This window comes from Symphalangus syndactylus, chromosome 12, assembly GCF_028878055.3.
Source record: "Symphalangus syndactylus isolate Jambi chromosome 12, NHGRI_mSymSyn1-v2.1_pri, whole genome shotgun sequence".
Classification (NCBI taxonomy): Eukaryota; Metazoa; Chordata; class Mammalia; order Primates; family Hylobatidae; genus Symphalangus; species Symphalangus syndactylus.
Window position 1 is genome coordinate 102,063,405 of NC_072441.2, and position 23,767 is coordinate 102,087,171.

Genomic DNA, 23,767 nt, shown 5'->3' on the forward strand with positions numbered 1-23,767 from the left:
TCCAAAAAGCAGTTCCCGTGCGCACTCTCCGCCTGGCCCAGGCCCTGTGAGTATCAGAGGAGCCAGGCAGCCCTTTCGCCCCCTCCCTCTGGTCCGAGCCTCCCTTCGCCCTCCTCTCGGCCTACCTATCCCGACAGGCCCTCCAGGCGGCAGGCAGAGGCCTGAGGCCTAAAGGACGCCGGCCACTGACAAGCCCCAGAGCAGCCAGCGGGGGCCCTGAGGAGCCTGGGGCCGGCCGGGCGGCCGCTGCCGCGGAGGAGCAGAGGGCGGGCGAGGACAAACCCTTCCAGACCACAGCTGCCTATTGTTCCCGACTGAGGCCTCGGCCGCTGCAGCCCCGCTCCCCAAGTTGCCGCCCGCCGCTCGCTCACCGCGCTGGTCCGAGCAGCAGCTCCTCTCAGCTCCGAGTCCCCGCGGCCGTCGCCACCGCCGCGGCAGCCGCCGCCGCCGCCGAGGCCACCGTTGACTCTGATTCTGTCCCAGGCCGCCGGGCCACGGCTGCCGCCGCCACCGCCAGCACCGCCTCCGGCCTCCCACCTGCTGCTGCTGAGGCTGCTCCTGCAGCAGGGGCCATCTTGTTGCTCGGCCTCCTCTTCCTCCTCCTCGTCCTCCGCCGCCCAGTCGCTCGTTGTCTTCGTCCCCTTCCTCTTCCTCAGGCTCCGGCCCGCCCCGGAGACTGGGGCGGAGACGAGGGCGAGGATCCTCCCTCAGGAGGCGGGGCGGGCGGAGGGGCGGGGCGGGCGCAGGAGCAAAGCTCTGAGTCACCCGCCACCAACGCCCGGAGGGAGACCGGCGACGCTCTCCGCCGCGACCCAAAGTCTCACACGCCCTGAGCAGAGGAACCGGTCCCTCCGTCCGGCCTGCCCTCCCGCACCGGCGCCTTTGGGCTCAGCGGGCCATTGGCCAGATGGCGAGAGTAAATTGGGGGAATTTCTGTCGTTTCCATCGAACCCCGCACTACGTCTACTCTTTGGCTTTCTCAGCCGTTGTCCCCCAACTCTTGTTTCTTTTTCACGTCTTGTCCCCCACCCCATTTTTCTTCTTCCATATTATCCAGGTTCTGGCTCTCATCAGCTTTGTCCTCGTCACCCCTCTCGGAGTTCAGCCTCCTAAGGCTGTGAAACAGCCCAAAGGCCCGGACACGCTACTCCAAAACGTCTCTCCTGGGCTGTGTGAACAATAAGAGCTATTTGGGGACGACAGAAAAAGATATGGCCCATAGAAGAGCTCCTGAAATCTAACCTTGAGACTCTTTAAAAGTTTCTTTTCCCTTGTGGAAAAGGTGCCGTTTTGGTTTTGGGGAATGGGTCCCTTCAGACAATTCATTTTAGCCAAACCCTCGCTTTTGAGAAGGGAAAGAAATAGGATTATTGTAACACCATACAGTACTAATTTCAAAATAAATCACCTAGAATAGAGGAGAGAGAGAGTCCCCAAATAAACAACCATTTAATACTCTCTACTCGGCGCTATCACCTTTTTTGCTTCAGGACTTGACCAAGAGAGCAGAGATTATGTTTTTCTGTCCTTTCTTCACCGTTTACATCACAGTACCCCAAGAGAAGCACTTCTGCCTTTAACTTGATACACTGGAATCGCTATCACAGATAGTGTTTTTGTATTATTTTTAAGAAATATCACACGCCTTCCTAAACTCATGGAAGAGAAGAATTCTTTTTAGTTGTTAACATCCTCCTGCTACTGAGATCCCAGCTTCTGTTTAGAAGACCTATTGATGTCTTTCTACTGATAGGAATTTGCTGCCTTTGAACTGGGTTTAATCTGTAATCGTCTTTTCAGCCTACTAAATAGTAACCCCAGTTCTACAGAGAGTGAATTTCTAACTACCACAGGGGGATTTAGGTTAGCATGTGCCAATCTAAAGGGATCTCTTAAAGCCTTTCCTTCCTCAGACCAGGCCTCTGTACCCTGCTAGGAAAAACAGATTAATCTGCTCCTCCTGCTTTTCCTCCTCCTCCCTTCTTCTCACTCCTAGGGAACCTTCCACAACAGAAGGTTTTAGCGACTGTTGCTAGGCAAACATGCCAACTTCCTTGTTTAGGTGAAGCAAGTAACTCAACTTCCATTACAAGTAACCTAGATAATGTAATTTCTTTGAACTATTAATAGTTGTACCACAGTTGGTAAGGCTCCTTAAAGGTTCCCTTAAGCAAAATGATTTTTAAGTTGTTTATTTTTATCTCGTCAATATTTCAATTAAAAATACGTTAAAGGCCAGATAGATGCAGTGGCTCATGCCTGTAATCCCAACATTTTAGGAGGCTGAGGGGGGCGGATCACCTGAGGTCGGGAGCCTGACCAACGTGGAGAAACCCCATCTCTACTAAAAATACAAAAATTAGCCAGGCGTGGTGGCATGCACCTATGGCCCTAGCTACTCGGGAGGCTGAGGCAGGAGAATCACTTGAACCTAGGAGGTGGAGGTTGTAGTGAGCCTAGATTGCGCCATTGCACTCCAGTCTGGGCAAAAAGAGCTGAACTCTGTCTCAAAAAAAAAAAGAAAGTTAAAAATGGAGGCGCTTCCCCAAACCCAAATTCATTTTAGTGATATAAAGACGCATTTGACAGAAAAAGAAGAACAGCTTTGAAGAAAACACTTATGCTTACAATAAAAAAATAAAAAACTAATCTGTGAGAAGTCATATGTTTTCAACTCCCCAGTCAGACTAGAAGTATAAGATACAGGGGATAAGGCCGGGAGCGGTGGCTCATGCCTTTAATCCCAGCACTTTGGTAGGCCCAGGCGGGCAGATCATGAGGTCAGGAGATGGAGACTATTCTGGCCAACATGGTGAAACCCCGTCTCTACCAAAAATACAAAAATTAGCCAGGCGTGGTGGCGCACGCCTATAGTCCCAGCTACTCGGGAGGCAGAGGCAGGAGAATCACTCGAACCCGGGAGGCAGAGGCTGCAGTGAGCCAAGATTGTACCACTGCACTCCAGCCTGGATGACAGCGAGACTCAGTCTTGGCCGGGCATTGTGGCCCACTCCTGTAATCCCAGCACTTTGGGAGGCTGAGGAGGGTGGCTCTCCTGAGGTCAGGAGTTCAAGACCAGCTTGGCCAACATGGTGAAACCCCGTCTCTACTAAAAATACAAAAAAATTAGCTGGGCGTGGTGGCAGGCACCTGTAATCCCATCTACTAGGGAGGCTGAGGCAGGAGAATCCTTTGAACCCGGGAGGCGGAGGTTGCAGCGAGCCGAGATCGTGCCATTGCACTCCAGCCTGGGCAACAAGAACGAAACTCCGTCTCAAAAATAACACCAAAAATTAGCTGGGCATGGTGGTGCACGCTTGTAATCCCAGCTACTTGGGAGGCTGAGACAGGAGAATCGCTTGAACCCAGTAGGTAGAGGTTACAGTGAGCCGAGATCACGCCACTGCACTCCAGCCTGGCGACAGAGCAAGACTCCATCTCAAAAAAAAAAAGATACAGAGGATAATTTATCTCTTGAAACTGAGTCTATTTAAGATAAAGATAATATGAATATTCAGCAAGGGGGAAAAAAGATATTCTGGGTTTTATTCCTAAATTAACAATTATTTGAAAATTTAGCTAGGGAAATAAGCTCTTTTAAAAAATTTTATTTAAAATGTTTTTACTCTTGTTAGAGTATTGAGATTTGTTGTGAATTAATACAAATAAGATTAAATGAGGCAGAGCATGGTGGCTCATGCCTGTAATCCTAGCATTTTAGGAGGCTGAGGCAGGAGGATTGCTTGAGGCCAAGAGTTCAAGACCAGGCCGGGCGCAGTGGCTCACACTTGTAATCCCAGCACTTTGGGAGGCCGAGGTGGGCGGATCATGAGGTCAGGAGATTGAGACCATGGTGAAACCTCGTCTCTACTAAAAATACAAAAAAATTAGCCGGGCGTGGTGGCGGGCACCTGTAGTCCCAGCTACTCGGAGAGGCTGAGGCAGGAGAATGGCGTGAACCTGGGAGACGGAGCTTGCAGTGAACCGAGATTGCACCACTGCACTCCAGCCTGGGCGACAGAGCAAGACTCTGTCTCAAAAAAAAAAAAAAAAAAAAAGAGTTCAAGACCACCTGGCCAACATAGCGAGACCTTGTCTCTATTTAATTTTTAAAAAAATTTATAAAAGATTAATGACGCCAGGCAAGGTGGCTCACGCCTGTAATCCCAGAACTTTGGGAGACCGAGGCAGGTGGATCACCTGAGGCCAGGAGTTCAAGACCAGCCTGGCCAACATGGCAAAGCCCCATCTCTACCAAAAATACAAAAATTGGCTTGATATGGTGGCACACGCCTGTAATCCCAGCTACTCAGGAGGCTGAGGCAGGAGAATTGCTTGAACCCGGGAGACAGAGGTTGCAGTGAGCCGAGATCACACCACTGCACTCCAGCTGGGGTAACAGAGGAAGACTCTGTCTCAAAAAAAAGATTAATGAGACATTATGTTGAAATTTAAATTATATATATTTAAACCTCAGAACTCTTAAAATTTGTTTTAATCCACTGAAACTCGTATTAATACACTGAAATAGTGTTTGAGAAGAGTCTTGAGCTTAGATCATATGTTAATTAAGAGTATATTACTTAAACAGCTTATATGTTTCATAGCCATTTGTGCTCAGAAATCACTATTTTGCTCACACCTGTAATCTCAGCACTTTGGGAGGCTGAGGTGGGCGGATTGCTTTGAGCTCGGTTGTTCCAGACCAGCCTGAGCAACATGGCAAAACCCCATCTCTACAAAAAGTACAAAAATTAGCTGGGTATTGGTGGCTCGTGCCTGTAGTCCCAGCTACTCAGCTACTCAGAAGGTTGAGGTAGAAAAATCAATTGAGCCTGGGAAGCAGAAGTTATAGTAAATGGAAATCATGCCACTGCGCTCCACCCTGTCTCACAAAAAAAAAAAAAAAAAAAAAAAAAAAATCACTATTTTGTAGCTTCAAGACAACTTAAACAAATTGTTTTATCTCATATTTTGTTAGTAATTCTGATGTGGAATACCCAGAAATTTAGACTCTGCTCTGGCTTCCACTACTGATATACTATGAAAATCAAATGAGCCATTTCATATAAAATATCAGCACATGGCATGTAGTAAGTACTGAATTTTTTTCAAATTCATTTTGTGCATATGTTATTATAGTCTTTTGTTTCTTAATCAGTCAGATAAGAATGACAAGTCATCAAATACATTTTTGCTCTTTGCATGAACCCTAAAAAAAGATTAATGCAACTTTTCAGATCATACACAAATCAGTTAAAATAATGCCTTATGTTTTCAATATATATTCTAATATACCTATACTGTATTTTCTGATATGCCTGTACTATATTATTTGTTCCTCTGATTTTTTTTTTTTTTTTTTGAGATGGAGTCTCTCTCTGTCACCAGGCTGGAGTGCAGTGGCACAATCTCAGCTAACTGCAACCTCCGCCTCCCGGGTTCAAGAGATTCCCCTGCCTCGGCCAGGCTCATGCCTGTAATCCCAGCATTTTGGGAGACCGAGGTGGGCAGTTCACAAGGTCAGGAGATCGACACCATCCTGGCTAACACGGTGAAACCCCACCTCTACTAAAAATACAAAAAATTAGCTGGGCGTGGTGGCGGGTGCATGTAGTCCCAGCTACTCGGGAGGCTGAGGCAGGAGAATGGCATGAACCTGGGAGGTGGAGCTCGCAGTGAGCCGAGATTGCGCCACTGCACTCCAGCCTGGGTGACAGAGAGAGACTCCGTCTCAAAAAAAAAAAAAAAAAAAGAGATTCTGTTGCCTCAGCCTCCTGAGTAGCTGGGACTACAGGTGCGCATCACCATGCCCAGCTAATTTTTTATATTTTAGTAGAGATGGGGTTTCACCATGTTGGCCAGGATGGTCTCAATCTCCTGATCTCATGATCCTCCCACCTCGGCCTCCCAAAGCGCTGTGATCACAAGTACGAGCCACCGTGCCTGGCCTCCTGTGATTTTTTTTTTTTTTTTAGAATAACTTAATGCTTTTTAGGTTATGCTGCATGACTTTTTAACCTATTACATGCTTTAAAATTGTTCTAGAATGTGTAAATGTCAGCCTAACACACTGTTTGTCATATTAAGGCTAGAAATGACCTTAGAAACTCATTTATTTCAACAGTCGAAGCTAAGAGTAAGAAAGACTGGATAGATCACTTACCTACCCAACTACTTCTTTATAGATAAACACCATGTAATTGAGGAGGGGGTTAGGGAGCAAAGAGGGCTGGGAAAAGAGGTGAAAAGATGAATGAGGTATGTATCCCTGCCTTAGAGAAATTGAATAACCTAGTAGGAACAATACAATAAGATATTCATGTAAACTAGAATATAAAGTACCTTAGTGATTAGTGCATAGAAAGTACAAAGTCAGGCCAGGTGCGTTGGCTCATGCCAGTAATCCCAGCACTTTGGGAGGCTGAGGCGGGTGGATCACTTGAGGTCAGGAGTTCGAGACCAGCCTGGCCAACATGGTGAAACCCTGTCTCTACTAAAAATACAAAAATTAGCGAGGCATTGTGTCTGGCGCCTATAATCCCAGCTACTCAGGAGGCTGAGGCAGGAGAATCGCCTGAACCCAGGAGGCAGAGGTTGCAGTGAGCCAAGATTGTGCCATTGCACTCCAGCCTGGGCAATAGGAGTGAAACTCCATCTCAAAAAAAGAAAGAAAGTAAGTACAAGGTCCTCTGAGAGTTAAAATCATTCTAATGTCATGGAACCTACCTTCTGACAGGTGGCAATTCTGTGGTATCAGATGCATACCTGGGGCATAGAAATCCAATCAGCTCTCAACTTGGGACACCAGGGGGATGAAGGAGGATAAGGAAGGAGAAATTGAAAGGTATGAGAGTAGAGTCTGGATTAACTAAAAAACCTGGTTTAAAGTACAGCTGGGACCTGAGACCTCTCCAGTCTAAATAATTTATGTAAGGGGAGGAAATGACATCCTCAAACACACACACACGAAATAGGGAGTACTGGAGCTGAGCCACTTGGGTTTTCTGAACTGCTTTAGGTAACGTAAGAGTGGGAAGTTAATTGTCTTCTCCATCCTTACTATCCTCTCTTACTCTTATACAAAGATTCTCCATGACCTCCTACTTCCTCCCCAGTCCACAATATTGTACCCCTCCTATTAAAATTTCATTAAAAATAAAACACTAAAAAATAAGAAGCACAGGAAGATGTCCCATGCAATACACTATAGAAATATGAGGAAACCGATGGTGTCTGACCTACCCTACACCTTTAGAGTCAAGTCCAAAATCAGACCCAAATCATCATCTGCAAATTAAGCCTAAGAAGTTGCTGTAGGTTCAGGGTGATAATCACATGGCAAACATAGCTCAATTTAGTTCTGAGATTTCAAGAGCTAGGTTCCTGTAGACTTGAGATTCCGAAAGAGCTAAGTAAAATGATGTTTCTGAGTCTTACATGAAATTGCTTCTAAATTGGCCTGCCTTCCATAAAGGCCTCCAGCCCAACATTGAGCTGTCTGAACTTCAGCTGACCCTCAGAGACTTATCTGAAGCCAATGATAAACAGAACGCCTTTACAAAAGAGACATCAAACAACTTTCAGCAAAGTGGTCCTTTCTAGGCAGTTGGGTTAAGAGAAAGCAGCTCCACTTTTCCAGTGGCAAAACTCACTGGAATATTGTTGTTTTCACTATTAGTTTGCTAGGGCTATCCCACCAAATGCCACAGTCTGGGTGGCTTTTTGTTTTTTAAACGTAATCCCACATGGCAGCATGTTAAGTTATTATTGGTGTAAAATGGATAAGTATAAGATTTTTGTTTTGTTTTTGAGATGGAGTCTCGCTCTGTTGCCCAGGCTGGAGTGCAGTGGCATGATCTTGGCTCACTGCAACCTCAACCTCTGCCTCCCCGGTTCAAGCAATTCTCCTACCTCAGCCCCCTGAGTAGCTGGGATTATAGGCATGAACTACCATGCCTGCCCGGGATAAGTATAAGATGTTTTATGTAAGCCTCAGGGTAACCATAAAGCAAAAGCCCATAATAGATATGCAGGCCAGGCACAGTGGCTCACGCCTGTAATCCCAGCACTTTGGGAGGCCGAGGCTGGTGGATCATGAGGTCAGGAGTTCAAGACCAGCCTGGACAACATAGTGAAACCCTGTCTCTACTGAAAATACAAAAAGTAGCCAGGCATGGTGGTACACGCCTGTAGTCCCAGCTACTCGGGAGGCTGAGGCTGGAGAATCACTTGAATCTGGGAGGTGGAGGTTGTGGTGAGCCAAGATCATGCCACTGCACTCCAGCCTGGGCAACAGAACGAGACTTAGTCTAAAAACAAACATATATATATATATATATATGCATGCAAAGGATAAGAAAAAATTTAAATCATACCATTATAGAAAATCATCAAACCACAAAGGAAGAAAACGAGAGAGGAAGAAAGGAACAAGAAACTACAAATCAACCAGAATAACAAAACAATAATTAAAAAAAAAACAGAAAACAATTTTTCAAATGGCACTTATAAGTCCTTACCTATATGTAATTACTTTGAATGTAAATGGATTAAATTATCTAATCAAAAGGCATAGAGTGGCTGAATAGATTTAAAAAAAAAACAAAAACAAGACCCTTAGAGGCCAGGTGTGTAATCCCAGCACTTTGGGAGGCCAAGGCATGCAGATCACCTGAGGTCAGGAGTTTGAGACCAGCCTGGTAAACTTGGCAAAACCTTGTCTGTACTAAAAATACAAAAATTAGCTGGGCATGGTGGCAGGCGCTTGTAATCCTAGCTACTGAGGAGGCTGAGACAGGAGAATTGCTTAAACCCAGGAGGCAGAGGTTACAGTGAGCCAAGATCACACCATTGCACTCCAGCCTGGGCAACAAGAGCGAAACTCCATCTCAAAAAAACACAAAAAACTTAGCTAGGCATGGTGGTGGGCGCCTGTAATCCCAGCTACTCAGAAGGCTGAGGCAGGAGAATGACTTGAATCCAGGTGGCAGAGGTTGTAGTGAGCCGAGATCGTGCATTGCACTTCAGCCTGGGTGACAAGAGTGAAACTTCATCTCAAAAAAAAAAAAAAATAAAAGACCCTTGGAGCTGGCACAGTGGCTCACCCCTGTAATCCCAGTGACTCAGGAAGCTGAGGTGGGAGGATCGCTTGAGCCCAGGAGTTGGAGGCTGCAGTGAGCTATGACTCTGCTGCCATACTCCAGCCTGGGCAACAGAATGAGACCCTATCTCTAAAAACAAAGAAAAAACAAGACCGAAGTATATGCTGCCTACATAAGACTCACTTCACCTTAAAGCAGGGGTCCCCAACGTCTGGGCCATGGACTAGTACCAGTCTGTGCCCTGTTAGGAACCTGGACACACAGCAGGAAATAAGCAGCTAGCAAGAGAGCATCACCGCCTCAGCTCTGCCTCCTTTCAGATCAGTGGCAGCATTAGATTCTCATATTCTCACATAGAACTCTATTGTGAAATGTACATGCAAGAATCTAATGCCTGATGATCTGAGGTGGAACAGTTTCATCCTGAAGCCATCCCCCACCCCTGGCCTGTCCGTGGAAAAATTGTCTTCAAAGAAACTGGTCCCTGGTGCCAAAAAGGTTGGGGATCATTGCCTTAAAGGACTCTTGTAGACTGAAAGTGAAGGGAAAGATGACTGTTTGTTTATATAACTAATTATTGGAAACTCGTGTGGGGCTCTGTCTGTCTAAGCATACAATTCTAGATATACTGAGTTCAATATACTTTGTAACCAAATGATGTCCTCTAGCACAAATGTATATTCAACATCTATCGGGCAATATTAGGTTTATCCGATCATGAATATCAGTTAAGAAAAAGTTGGACATTCATATGTATATCATTCAGGAAACTAGAATTTGAAACGTAATGCTTTAAGCAATATGGAGAAGAAACTTCCTTTTGCTCCATACTTTACTTTGTATGATCTGGACTTGGGGGAGTCTTTAGAGTTTTCTGTTTTTCTAGGAGGTTAGGGACCAAAGATTATCCCTATCACTTGGAAGCAGTTCATGAACCATGCAGTAAAATGTCTGTATAGTAGGCTCCTCATTGAAGAGGAATATTCAGCTTCATGTTACTCCATGAGTTTATTTTCTTCTTGTTATTTTCTACGTTTGAATAAAGTGTTTGAGTGCTGTAGTCTTTTCTCAGTGCTAATCTTCTATTAATGGGAGAGTTCTGCAACCATACTTGGGCCAGTATAGCACCAGTGATGGGAAATACCTAGAGCTCCACCAGAGGAAAAGCAAATCACTCGGGTTAAGAGTCAGAGTCCTGCCGGGCGCTGTGGCTCACGCCTGTAATCCCAGCACTTTGGGAGGCCAAGGCGGGTGGATCACGAGGTCAGGAGATCGAGACCATCCTGGCTAACACAGTGAAACCCCGTCTCTACTAAAAATACAAAAAAAATTAGCCCGGCGAGGTGGTGGGCGCCTGTAGTCCCAGCTACTCGGGAGGCTGAGGCAGGAGAATGGCGTGAACCCGGGAGGCGGAGCTTGCAGTGAGCCGAGATCACGCCACTGCACTCCAGCCTGGGCGACAGAGCAAGACCCCATCTCCAAAAAAAAAAAGAAAAAAGAGTCAGAGTCCTTCTCCATCTTGATATTTTTTTTCAGTTGTCAAACTGGGACAGGCAGAAAGATCTAGTTCAAGCCCTTGTTCCACTGCTTACTAGCTGTGTGATCTTGTACAAGTTAACCTTAGAAATGTTCACTTTCCTTTAGTATAAGATTTGTCAAACGTATCTAATGTAAAATACAAGGACTGTGAAATTTATTTTATGGAGATTAAAATGAGAAAATATATGTAGAACATCTAGTACAATGCCTGACATCTATTAGGTACTTGATGAATGAGAGTTATTAAAATTATACTAGGTACTGTACATTGCATTAGGCTGATGGTTCTCAATTTTGCTGTGAACTTTTAAAAACTATGGTCCAGGCATGGTGGCTCACACCTGTGATCCAGCCCTTTGGGAAGCTGAGGCAGGTGGATCACTTGAACTCAGGAGTTCAAGATCAGCTTGGGCAACATGGCAAAACCTCATTTCTACAAAAAATACAAAAATTCGCTAGGTGTGGTGGCACACACCTGTAGTCCCAACTATTTGGTGGGCTGAGGTGGGAGGTTTACTTGAGCCTGGGGAAGTCAAGGCTGCAGTGAGCTGTGTTTGCACCACTGCACTCCAGCCTGGGACAAAAAATGAGACCCTGTCACAAAAACAAAGCAACAACAACAAAAAACTGTGTATCTCCAGCTCTGACCCTAGAAATTCTGATTTGGAGTGTTGGTGTGGGGCCAGGCATCTTTATGTTTTTTGGATTTTACAGGTGATTTTATCCTGTCTTCTTGGGTGAGAACCACTGACATAGGGCAATGGTCAGCAAACCTTTTTGGTAAATGGCCAGATAGTAAATATTTTAGGCTTTACATGGCATATGGTCTCTGTCACAGCTATTTGACTCTGTTACTGCAGTGTTAGAGCAGCTATAGACAATACGTAAACAAATAAGAATGAGTGTTTCTAATACAACTTTATTTATAAAAACAGACAAAAGGAAGTGGCAGGCCAGATTTGGTCCCCAGACAATTGCTTGCCAACACTTTCTTATGTGGAGGGAGATTTTTTTTATTTGCTATAGCCAGAGAAAGTATATTATTATTATATTCAATGGCGGTATTAAAAGCCTTACAGTGTTTGGTGCAATACACAGTTAATTAAATAGACAACGCTCCTGCCCTCCAAGGAATTAGTCATTCAAAACAACAACAACACAGACTTAATATTTACAAGTAATCCTGCATGAGTAATTATCACATAAACAAATGACTATACAAGACTACATATGAAACTGAGTAGGCCGGGTGCAGTGGCTCACGCTTGTAATCCCAGCACTTTGGGAGGCCGAGGCGGGTGGATCACGAGGTCAGGAGATCGAGACCATGGTGAAACCCCGTCTCTACTAAAAATACAAAAAAATTAGCCGGGCGTGGTGGCGGGCGCCTGTAGTCCCAGCTACTCGGAGAGGCTGAGGCAGGAGAATGGAGTGAACCCGGGAGGCGGAGCTTGCAGTGAGCCGAGATTGTGCCACTGCACTCCAGCCTGGGCGACAGAGTGAGACTCCATCTCAAAAAAAAAAAAAAAAAAGAAACTGAGTTCAGGAATGGCCAGATTCTCCTAATGCTTCCATTTACAAATATCAGATAAAATAAAAGGAACATAAGGACTCATTCAGGAATCAATTTAAAGAGGAGAATGATGCCCCAGAGTAGCTCCCTTTTTTCAGCAATAGGCTGTAAGGGAGCATCTTTTAAAAAGGGATCCTTTAAATAGTACTTCATGGCTTTCCACATGGCTGAATTTACCTTCTCTCAACACTGATTTCTTCATCAAAATATATTATTGTCAGATTTATCTTCTGAGTTTAGGGGCTATATTATGGTTAAGTTTAATGATATCAGTGCTCATTACCTTTAACCTGGAACAAAGAAAAATATCTTCTGTCTCAATGGGAATAGTAAACTTAAAGGAAAAGTCAGTAAATCAGTTTGTGTGGATGTGTGTGCAAGTGTGTATAGGTATGTTTAAATAAAACTATTGGTAATTTAGTAACCTACTGCCTACAATGGTAGAAAGGATGCAGTAGTAGCTGTTGCATAGGGCAAGTTTCTTATATAGCCCTGAAGGGATGGGCAAGTGTTGTGAACATTAGTAATTGTGGCTGCCCAGCATCTGACTCTCTCCTCCCTCTCTTTGGGAATTCTCCATTTGGGAGTTTTAGTGGATGGCAGGGTCTCTTCTCCCACTATAAGGACTGGAAAGGTCAGATACTTGCCTAAATGCCCTCCCCCAATCTGCCAAACACAAAATACACACCCAACTAGGCTGAAGGAAAGTGATCTAAGCTTGGTCAACTATAGATGCTGTTAGTTGGGACTGTGAATCTGCAGTGAGTTACACAGAATTAGGTAGAATTCATCCCACTAGCAGCGCTGGTACCAAGAGTCTGGTGGGACATCAGAGTCTGATGGCAGCAATCCCTGAGGTGATGGCCAGCATCCACTGGCAGTGGCAATGGTACTCTTATCAGGGCATTTCAAGGCTGACATTAGCTGTGATTCTGGCTATCTAGGTTCTCTCAATTCCTGTTCCTCAAAACTGTGAACTGCCTGGGAGCGGTGGCTCAGGCCTGTAATCACAACACTTTGGGAGGCTTGAACTCAGGAGTTCAAGACCAGTCTGGGCAGCATGGCTAAACCCCTTCTCCATCAAAAATACAAAAAAAAAAAAAAAAAAAAGCTAGGCATGGTGGCACGTGCCTGTGGTCCCAGCTACTCAGGAGGCTGAGGTGGGAGGATCACGTGAGCCTGGGAGGTAGTGGCTACAGTGAGCCAAGATCATGCTACTACACTCCAACCTGGGTGACAGAGTGAGACCCCATCTCAAAAAAACAAAACAAAACAAAAAAACTTTGAGCTACTCAGTTTGCTCCTAGTAAATTCCTATTCTGCTTAAGTTAGCCACTGAGATAGTTTGACCTATAAGAGGAAGAGTGTAGAAATCAAGGGACTGCAGAAATAATCTATTTTTCTATTTCTAATACAGGCACCCTTTACTCAGTTTAAAGGACTTATCCATGCTTTTTCTTTTTCTGTGCCCTGATTTTTATGATTGCAGTTGTCAGAGTCTCAAAACTTCAAGGTACATCTATATCCATTTCACTTAAATTGAAGTGAAGGTATCCTAAATGACATGTTTCCTTCTGTTAACTCAGTTCATTTATTATTCCCAAATAATAAGCCCTCCTTTCAAGCTTTTGATTTGAACTTTTTACCCATCTGTCAAGAATGTTCAGTGTTTACTTTAAAACTAATATTGCACTTATTTCTCAAGGGGAAAGTCTCCATATCAATTTCTCTCTTAGTCGGGATTTATATCCTAGGGGAGAAAAAGAAGAATAAAATAATCTCTTTCTTGGCTAAAAACTATTACAAAAAATAAATGTTTTTTTCTTGAATTCCTAACAAGAATTTTTCTTTTTTTTTGAGATGGAGTCTCTCTCTGTCACCCAGGCTGGAGTGCAGTGGCGTGATCTCAGAAGAATTTTTCTAATCAAGCATTTCATCTGGGGCAATCAAGCAATCAAAGCCTTCCTTGCTAAAATTACATGGAAAAAGAAATATTTTCTACATTTTTGCAAAAATATTTTAACTACCAAAATTGAAATGTTCATTTATGTTTTTTTTTCTGCAAAGATACTTAACCTTGTTTCTGCAACATCTAATTGAGTCACAAATGTTCTCAAGTGATGATATAAAAGTCACAGAACAAAATTAATTTGCATTCACTTTATTACAATCACAACAAATATTTGGTAACCTCCTTTGTGCCACATAACACCACAGACACCGTGCTATGTTTTTTTGTTTTTTTGTTTTTTTTTTTCCTGTCACCCAGGCTGGAGTGCAGTGGCACCATCTTGGCTCACTGCAACCTCTGTCTCCCGAGTTCAAATGATTCTCATGCCTCAGCCTCCCAAGTAGCTGGGATTACAGGCGCCTGCCACCATACCTGGCTAATTTTTGTATTTTTAGTAGAGACAGGGTTTCACCATGTTGGCCAGGCTGGTCTTGAACTCCTGACCTTAGGTGATCCGCGCACCTCAACCTCCCAAAGTGTTGGGATTACAGGCATGAGCCACTGCGTCCAACCGTGCTATGCTGATATAACAGTAAACAAAACAGACAGGGTCTCTCCCTCAGAGGCTTATAGTTTAGTGTGGAAGACAGAAGACTTATAATTAAATAACCACAAGTATGTTAAGTGTCCTGAAGGCCAAAGTACATGGGATGTTTAGCAGTAAGAATTGACCTAGTCTGATGAACAGAGAAGGTTCCTCAAGAAAGTGATGTTTAAGCTGAAGTGAAAGGATGAGTAGAAATTAGCTAAGCAAATGAGGGATAAAATCTCTGAGGTAGGAAAAAGTGTGGTATATTCAAGGAACTAACAGAAATCCAGTTTGGCTGAAGAAAGTATACAGATTCAGAGGGAGGCTAGCAAACAAAGAAGATGCCACAGAGGCCAGCAGGTAGACCTTGGAAGCCAAAGTAGGAATTTTGAGCTTTATTTAATTTACTTTTTCAATATCTTCAAATCATTTGAGCTTTATTTTAAGATAAGTTTGCCAGATAGTGTACAGGATGTTAAACTAATTTATATTTTAAATAAACAATAGTATTTTAGTATATGTCTCAAATATTGCATGGAACATAAATTGAAAAAATCATCCATTATTTATATGCAATTTAAATTTAGGCCAAGGGCGGTGGCTCACACCTGTAATCCCAGCACTTTGGGAGGCTGAGGCAGGCAGATCACCTGAGGGCAGGAGTTTGAGACCAGCTTGGCCAACATGGTGAAACCCTATCTTTACTAAAAATATAAAAATTAGCTGGGCATGGTGGCAGGCGCCTGTAATCCCAGCTACTTGGGAGGCTGGGGCAGGAGAATTGCTTCGACCCGGGAGGTGGAGGTTGCCCTGAGCCAAGATGGCACCATTGCACTCTAGCCTGGGCAACAAGAGTGAAACTGTGTCTCAAAAATAAATAAATAAATAAATACATAAATACATAAATACATAAATAAATACATAAATGAATAATAAAAAACAAATTTAACTGGGCATCCCATATTTTAATTTGCTAAATCTGGCAACCCTACTCATTTATTTATTTATTTAGGAGATACAGGGTCTCACTCTGTCTCACTCCAGGCTGGAGTGCAGTGGCACTATCATAGCTCACTGTAACCTCAAACTCTTGGGCTTAAGTGATCCTCTTGTCTCAACCTCTTTAGTAGCTAGGACTACAGGCAAGCTCCACCTCACTGGGCTATTCTCTATTTTAAGAGCAAAGTCTGAAAGGCTGAAGAGGGACATGGCAAGATTTCCCTGTTGGCCAGGCACAGTGGCTCATGCCTGTAATCCTAGGACTTTGAGAGGCTGAGGAGGACAGATCTCTTGAGCCCAGGTATTTAAGACCACCATCATAAAAAGAAAGCATCCCCCACATCTAGAAGCTTTATACTCATTATATTGAATCTTTACAATACTGGAAGATGGATATTATTACTGCCGTTTTACAGAATAAGAAACTGAGGTTTGGGATGGTTCGATAACTCACTCCAGATAAAACAGAGTACATAGCAGAACTAGGATTCAAAGCCAGTTCTATTCATTCCAGTGTACTCAGTCTATATTATAACAGTGCTGACTCTCTTAGATATCTCAAGTAAATTTAGCTAATCTAAAGCTTGAATGGCTTTCTTTTTTTAATGATAGTAATAACCCATTTGACTCAGTTAATGATAAGATACAGGGCTGGTCCTGAGACTGTTTACCTCCAGATCCATTTCTTGCTTTACTTGATCCCTGAATCACAGTAAGGACTGGCCTTCCTGTGTCAGCTGCCTTCCTGGTGTGTTTGGCTAAGAAGGAGGAAAAAGAAGCCAAGTTACTTCTTGCTGATTCTCTTCCTCCTTCTTCAGGTGGAATCCTGGGCAACAGCTATTTCCTTCATGGCCCCAGCTGAGGCTGAGCAGGCTTCCACCAGGTAACCCTAGTCCCTGGGCCCCATAAAACGTTTTCCTCTCTTTGTCCCTTTAAACTAGTGGTGTTGGTGGCTAATCTCTGGATTGCCCCTCCTAACACCTATGTAACTAATTCTGTGCATCAAACTTTGTCTGTTTTAAATATTTAGAGTACCTTCCATAAGCCTGATAGGACCTTGGTATGGACATTGTCTTGGCCAGTGTCATGGATAGGATATTGCTAGTTTGGACTGAAGGACCTCTCTTCTCATTCTGATAATCTCTAATCTTACAGATGAGAGCCTAAAAATACTATTATTATTATTATTATTTTTAGCTTAAAGCTTTGAATTCTCTCATTGATAATACCACCAAACATTTTTACATGCTTCAAATATAATCAAAGAACAGGGCTGGGCATGGTAGCTCATGCCTATAATCCTAGCTCTTTGTAAGGCCGAGGAGGGCGGATTCCTTGAGCTCAGGAGTTCAAGACCAGTCTGAGCAACATGGTGAAACCCCATCTCTACAAAAAAAACACAAAAATTAGCCAGGCATGTTGGCGCACGCCTGTAGTACTAGCTACTTATGGGGCTGAGGCAGGAGGATTGCTTGAAATCTGGGAGGTCAAGACCGCAGTTAGCCAAGATGGTGCCACTGCACTCCAGCTTGGGTGATCAAGTGAGACCCAGTTTTGATATCTATACATATACGTATATTTATGTATATATATTCAAAGAACAGTCTATTTCACTGGAAGGGTAATTGTACCCACAGCCTCTTTCTAGGGAAATCTTTAACAATGCGATATCCTTGGGTATCAGAATAAGTGGATGTGTTTGTTCCTGTTGACTGGACCGGGTGAGTGCCATTGGCCCAAGAACAGCAAATGATTGACTGGCTGGCTTCCTATGAAAGAACTTGGAGTGAGAGCTTTGTCATCAGGTCCTTAGCAACAATCTATCTGGTGTTTGATCTATAGATTTAGGGGGTCAATTAGTTGGTATTAGGAGCAAGGGCAGAAAGTCACCCTGAGAGAAACAGAATCGTAGAGAAAAGATACGATGTCAATAGCTGAGCACTCAGGAAATGTTGGCAAGTTCTTGCAGCAGAGGGGATGCTTTATTTGTGCTGAATGCTGAAGAAGTTTTTAGTTCAGAAACCACAGTATTGACTCTGTCTAGTTCAGCTGTATTCAGATTCATATTATTCCTGTGTGATCCAGTGATCTTGCCATTTCCTATTTTCCTGGTTGGCTGAGATTTGTGGCTAAGATTCGTCTTTATTTTCTTTTTAAAATTTCCCTGAATATCTTTTTAGTAAACCGTCTACTACTTGATATAATCTGAGTGTGCTTATGTTTCCTGCAACTGATATAAAAACCTAAAACAGTTTTTAAGGCATCTTTAGATTTTTTTCCATCCTTTTTTTTCTTTTTTCTTTTTTTTTTTTTTTTTTTTTTTTTTGAGATGGAGTCTTGCTCGGTCACCCAGGCTGGAGTGTAGTGGCGTGATCTCAGCTCACTGCAACCTCCACCTAGGTTCCAGAGATTCTCCTGCCTCAGCTTCCTGAGTAGCTTTGATTACAGGTGAATGCCTCCACGCCCTGCTAATTTTTGCATTTTTAGTATAGATGGGGTTTCACCATGTTGGTTGGGCTGGTCTTGAACTCCTGACCTCGTGATCCACCTGCCTCAGCCTCCCACAGTGCTCAGGGATTAAAGGCGTGAGCCACTGCACCCAGCCACGACCGACTAACTTTTAGTAGAGATGGGGTTTCATCATGTTGGCCAGGCTGGTCTCGAACTCCTGACCTCAAGTGATATGCCCACCACAGCCTCCCAAAGTGTTAGGATCACTGGCGTGAGCCACAATGCCCAGCTATCAGCTAATCTTAATTGAGTGCTGAGGTTGTGTCAGGCATTGTTCTAAATGTACTAACTCATTTAAATTCTTACAACAGCTTTATAAATTGGTATTATTATTATTATCACCATTTTACAAATGAGGAAATGTAGGAAAGAGAAAGGTTAAGTTATCGCCCAGCAGTCACTCATCAAAACTGTGGTGGAGCTGGAAACTGAGCTTGGCAATCTGCTGCAGGATCTGGACTGTGAAGTCGTCCTGCTAAAGAGTAGGAGGAAAAATTACCCAATATTGTTGAATATGCAAAAACATATTTTCCAGTATACTCAGTGGAGATTTTGGAATCAATCCAAGAGATCAGTTTGGTTTTGACCTTCATAAGAGATTGAAGACTCAGAAATATTTACTGGGCTGGGTGCAGTGGCTCATGCCTATAATCCCAGCAATTTGAGAGGCTGAGGCCAGAGGATTGCTTGAGGCCAGGAGTTTGAGACCAGCTTGGACAACATAGTGAGATCCCTCACTCTACAAAAAATAAAAAAAAAATTAGCCAGGCATGGTGATGTATACCTGTAATCCTAGCTACTTGGGAGGCTAAGGCAAGAGGATCACTTGAACCCAGGAATTGAGGCTTCAGTGAGCTATGATCATGCCACTGCACTGCAGCCTAGGTGACAGAGTGAGACTCTGTCTCTAAAAACTAAATAAAATATAGAAATTTATTGAAGGTCAGAGCGAATTAAAAAATTCATCAGTGTTCTAAATCACCCAAAGAATATATGGGATACAATGTATTTCGATACCCTAGGAAAATAGCCACCAAAAAAAGCACATCCTTGGGTATTAACCAAGAGTTTACTTGTATTACAAACGACTTTATCTACTGAATTGGAGACTGTCTTTTTGTAGGCTGAGAGTAAGCATTGGGAAGCTTAAATCAGCTCTTGTTCATAAGGAGATCATGAAGGCTGGGCGTATGCTGGCTCACACCTGTAATCCCAACACTTTGAGAGACCAAGGTGGGAGGATCACTGGAGCCCAGGAGTTCAAGACCAGCCTGGGCAACGTGGCGAGATCCTGTCTCTAAAAAAAAAAAAAAACAGATCTTGAGATCCAGCAACACCTTTGGACACTTATTTCTTCCCTCAGGGGTTTATGTAATTTGTCCTGCATTCCTTTGTTCTACACAGTTGCCACCACACCATCTATGTTTCTCCTCACAAGGCTGTCTGAGAAACCATCTCTTCAGCCTTCTCTAACCATCCTCGATTACCTTAGAAGAAAAGCCCAGAGGCCCTTTTCCTTTTTAAGGAATCACTGTTTTTTTTTTTTTCCTGAAGACATGCCAGTTTTATTATTAATTTTTTTTGCACACAAAACAATAAACATTTTCTAAAAATACATACAAACAAAAAGATGCATATCAAACATATTAGGAAGGTTGCACATGGGAAGACGGGGAATAGAAATGGGGGGTAGGAATTAAAGAAAATAAATGAGAGAGGGACTTTGTATGGATCAATGATAATAACTCAATCCTCTATTTGACAAAGAAGAAGGAGAAGGAAGAGGAAGAAAAAGAAAGTGGGATAAAGGATCAGAAAGGGAAGAAAATAGAAAAAATTAGAGTATGACTCCAGGGTAGACCTGTTTTGTTGTTGCTGGGTTGGTTGGTTGGTTTGTCTGTTATATTTTTCATATGTTTTGCCATGTTGGCCAGGCTGGTCTCGAACTCCTAGCCTCAAGTGATCAACCCTCCTCGGCCTCCTAGAGTGCTGGGACTACAGGCATGAGCCACCACGTCCAGCACCCACATTGCGTCTGGCCTCCGGGGTAGACCTCCCAGACAGGGCGGCCGGGCAGAGGTGCTCCCCACTTCCCAGACGGGGCGGCCGGGCAGAGGCGCTCCTCACTTCCCAGACGGGGTGGCCGGGCAGAGGCGCTCCCCACATCCCAGACGATGGGCGGCCTGGCAGAGGCGCTCCCCACTTCCCAGACGGGGCGGCCGGGCAGAGGCGCTCCCCACATCCCAGACGATGGGCGGCCTGGCAGAGGCGCTCCTCACTTCTTCCCAGACGGGGCGGCCGGGCAGAGGCGCTCCTCACCTCGCAGACGGGGCGGCCGGGCAGAGGCGCTCCTCACCTCGCAAACGGGGCGGCCGGGCAGAGGCGCTCCTCACTTCCCAGACGGGACGGCCGGGCAGAGACGCTCCTCACTTCTTCTCAGACGGGGCGGCCGGGCAGAGGCGCTCCTCACCTCCCAGACGGAGCGGCGGCCCGGCAGAGGCTGCAATCCCAGCACCCTGGAAGGCCGAGGCGGAGACTGCAGCGAGCCAAGACCACGCCACCGCACTCCAGCCCGGGCAGCACGGAGCACCGAGTGAGCGAGACTCCGTCTGCAGTCACAGCACCTCGGGAGGCCGAGGGGGGCAGACCAGTCGAGGTCAGGAGCTGGAGAGCAGCGTGGCCAACATGGCGAAACCGCGCCTCCAGCTAAAGGACAAAAAGCAGGCAGGGGTGGTGGCGCGCGCCCGCAATCCCAGGAAGCCTGTAGACCGAGGCAGGAGAATCACGGGAGCCGGACGCAGGGAGTGTGCAGCAAGTTGAGTATACTCCAGCCTGGGCCACGGAGGGAAGAAAAAAAGAAAGAAAGAGGAAGGAGGGAGGGAGGGAGGGAGGGAAGGAGGGAGGGAAGGAAGGAAGGAAGGGAGGGAGGGAGGGAGGGAGGGAGGGAAGGAATCACTGTTAATTGCTATGGGGAAACAAATTTGCAGGCAAAAGAGACGAAAATGGGGAAGCAACAAATAATCACAAAATGTAAACAAGTTCTACAATTTTTTCCTAATATTTTACCAAAATGAGTTAATAGACTGGGGCTAAACTAGTTTTATCATAGTCCTACCCGGAACTTGCTTTTTGCATAATTGTTATTTTTTGAGCACTTACACGCTGGGCACTGTCTGAATCATTTTACTTATCCTAGCTCCTCATAACATCCTTGTGAGGTAGGCACAGTTAGCATCCTATTTCATATGAGGAAACAGGCACAGAAGGGCTGGCTACTTGCCCAAGGTGACAATGAATAATAACAGAGTCACGATTCAAACTGCAGCTGCCTAGCTCTGAAGTCTACTCTCTTGACTACTGCACTATATGGCTTCTCTAGTGTGGTCACATCAGGACAGATGGTTGTCAAGTGGAAGTGTGTAACAATTTGGGGCACTGAGTGGAAGTATGGCTTAAGGGTTGACTGTTCTGGCAGGCTCTCCTTAGCAGAATACTTGGCAAGATCACCACTGCTTGGTGACTGCTCCTCAGCTTTGGAGATTCGTAAGCTGGATTTTCTCCATTACCCAGATATGAATAGTGTCTTGGAGGCAATTCACACTGACCAAACTCAGGACACTTATATACTGGCCATAATGTCATAAGGCATTTCTCTTTCCAGCGTCTGGAAACTCTTACCGCTCTCTGGGGCTCTCTCTTCCTGCCATCAGGGGCCCTGGAAAACCAGAGAGTTTGCTAGTGAGAATGGAATTGTAGCAAGGGAAGTAGAAAATTTGAGAGGTAATACACGTTGAGCATCCCTAATCTGAAAATCCAAAATCGAAAATACTCCAAAATCTGAAACATTTTCAGTACTGACATGATGCCACAAGTGAACAATCCTACACCTGATCTCATGTAATGGGTTGTAGTCAAAATGCAGATGCACAACACAGTTTATTCAGCATCCTCAAAGGAAACAAGACCCTCCCACTTGTGTGTGAACTTACTTTTGTGTAAATAAGTGTCAGAAAATTATTGTTTATCAATAGCACATAAGTTTTGAGTCAGGAATGATGGTGATACCGAACAAACACATATTGTCCACATGGGTAACCAAGACAGTGACACATTTGCTTTCTGACAGTTCAATGTACACAAACTTTGTTTCATGCACAAAATTATTTAAAATGCTGTATAGAATTAACTTCAGGCTCTGTGTATAAAGTATGTATGAAACATAAATGAGCTGAGCACCATGGCTAGCTCCTATAATCCCAGTTACTCAGGAGGCAGAGATGGGAAAATCGCTCTAGGCCAGGAGTTCAAGATCAGCCTGGGTAATGTAGCAAGACCTCATCTGTAAAAAGTTTTTTAAATTAGCTAGGTGTGGCAGCTTGTACCTGTAGTCCTAGCTACTGGGAGGCTAAGGCAGAAGGATCATTTGAGCCCAAGAGCCTAATAATTTAATACTGCAGTGAGCTGTGATCATGCCACTGCACTCCAGCCTGGTTGACAGGTTTTTTTTTTTTCTCTAAAAAAAGAAGAAGAAAGAAAAGAAACATAAATGAATTTCATATTTAGTCTTAGGTCTATCCCTGAGAGATCTCATTATGCATACACAATTTTTTTTTTTTTTTTTGAGACAGAGTCTCACTCTGTCGCCAAGGCTGGAATGCAGTGGCACAATTTCGGCTCACTACAACCTCTGCCTCCCAGGTTCAAGCAATCCTCTGTCTCAGCCTCCCGAGTAGCTGAGATTACAGGCACCCACCACCATGCCTGGCTAATTTTTTGTATTTTTAGTAGAGACGGATTTCACTATCTTGGCCAAGTTGGTCTTGAACCCCTGACCTCGTGATACACCCACATCAGCCTCCCAAAGTGCTAGGATTACAAGTGTGAGGCACTATGCCTGACCTTAATTTTTTGTATTTTTAGTAGAGACGGGGTTTCACCATATTGGTCAGGCTGGTCTCAAACTCCTGACCTCAGGTGATCTGCCCGCCTCAGCCTCCCAAAGTGTTGGGATTAAAGGCATGAGCCACTGTGCCTGGCCCAAATATTTTAAAATCCAGAAAAAATCCAAAGTCTAATCTCAAGCATTTTGGTCTCCAGTTTTTTGTTTGTTTGTTTTTGAGACAGAGTCTTACTCTGTCGCCCAGGCTGGAGTGCAGTGGTGCAATCTCAGTTCACTGCAACCTCTGCCTCTTGGGTACAAGCGATTCTCCTGTCTCAGTCTCCTGAGTAGCTGGGATTACAGGCATGTGCCACCACGCCCAGCTAATTTTTTTGTATTTTTAGTAGAGATGGGGTTTCACCATGTTGGCCAGGCTGGTCTGGAACTCCTGACCTCAAGTGATTCATTCCCCTCAGTCTCCAAAGTGATGAGATCACAGGCATGAGCCACCGTGCTGGCCATGTTGACCCAATTCTCTCTTCCTCCCCTTTCATTGAACTGTCTTCCCCCAACTCGCATGTAAAACTTTGAGGAGTGAAATCAGATCAAATATTTCTTTTTT

General features: G+C 44.5%; 1 protein-coding gene across 5 annotated transcripts in view; it reads right to left on the reverse strand.

The window, feature by feature from the left end:
- RC3H1 (ring finger and CCCH-type domains 1) overlaps positions 1-671 on the reverse strand; it is a 93,405-nt gene extending 92,734 nt beyond the window's left edge. For 4 of the 5 annotated variants that reach the window (XM_063627322.1, XM_063627324.1, XM_063627320.1 and 1 more), the window contains exon 1: positions 372-652. The gene's annotated coding sequence lies outside the window, so the exon portion shown is untranslated. Of the gene's footprint in view, positions 1-371 lie in introns of all 5 variants that reach the window. The other variant, XM_063627319.1, reaches the window with a different exon arrangement.
- Between the last annotated feature and the right edge of the window lie 23,096 nt (positions 672-23,767).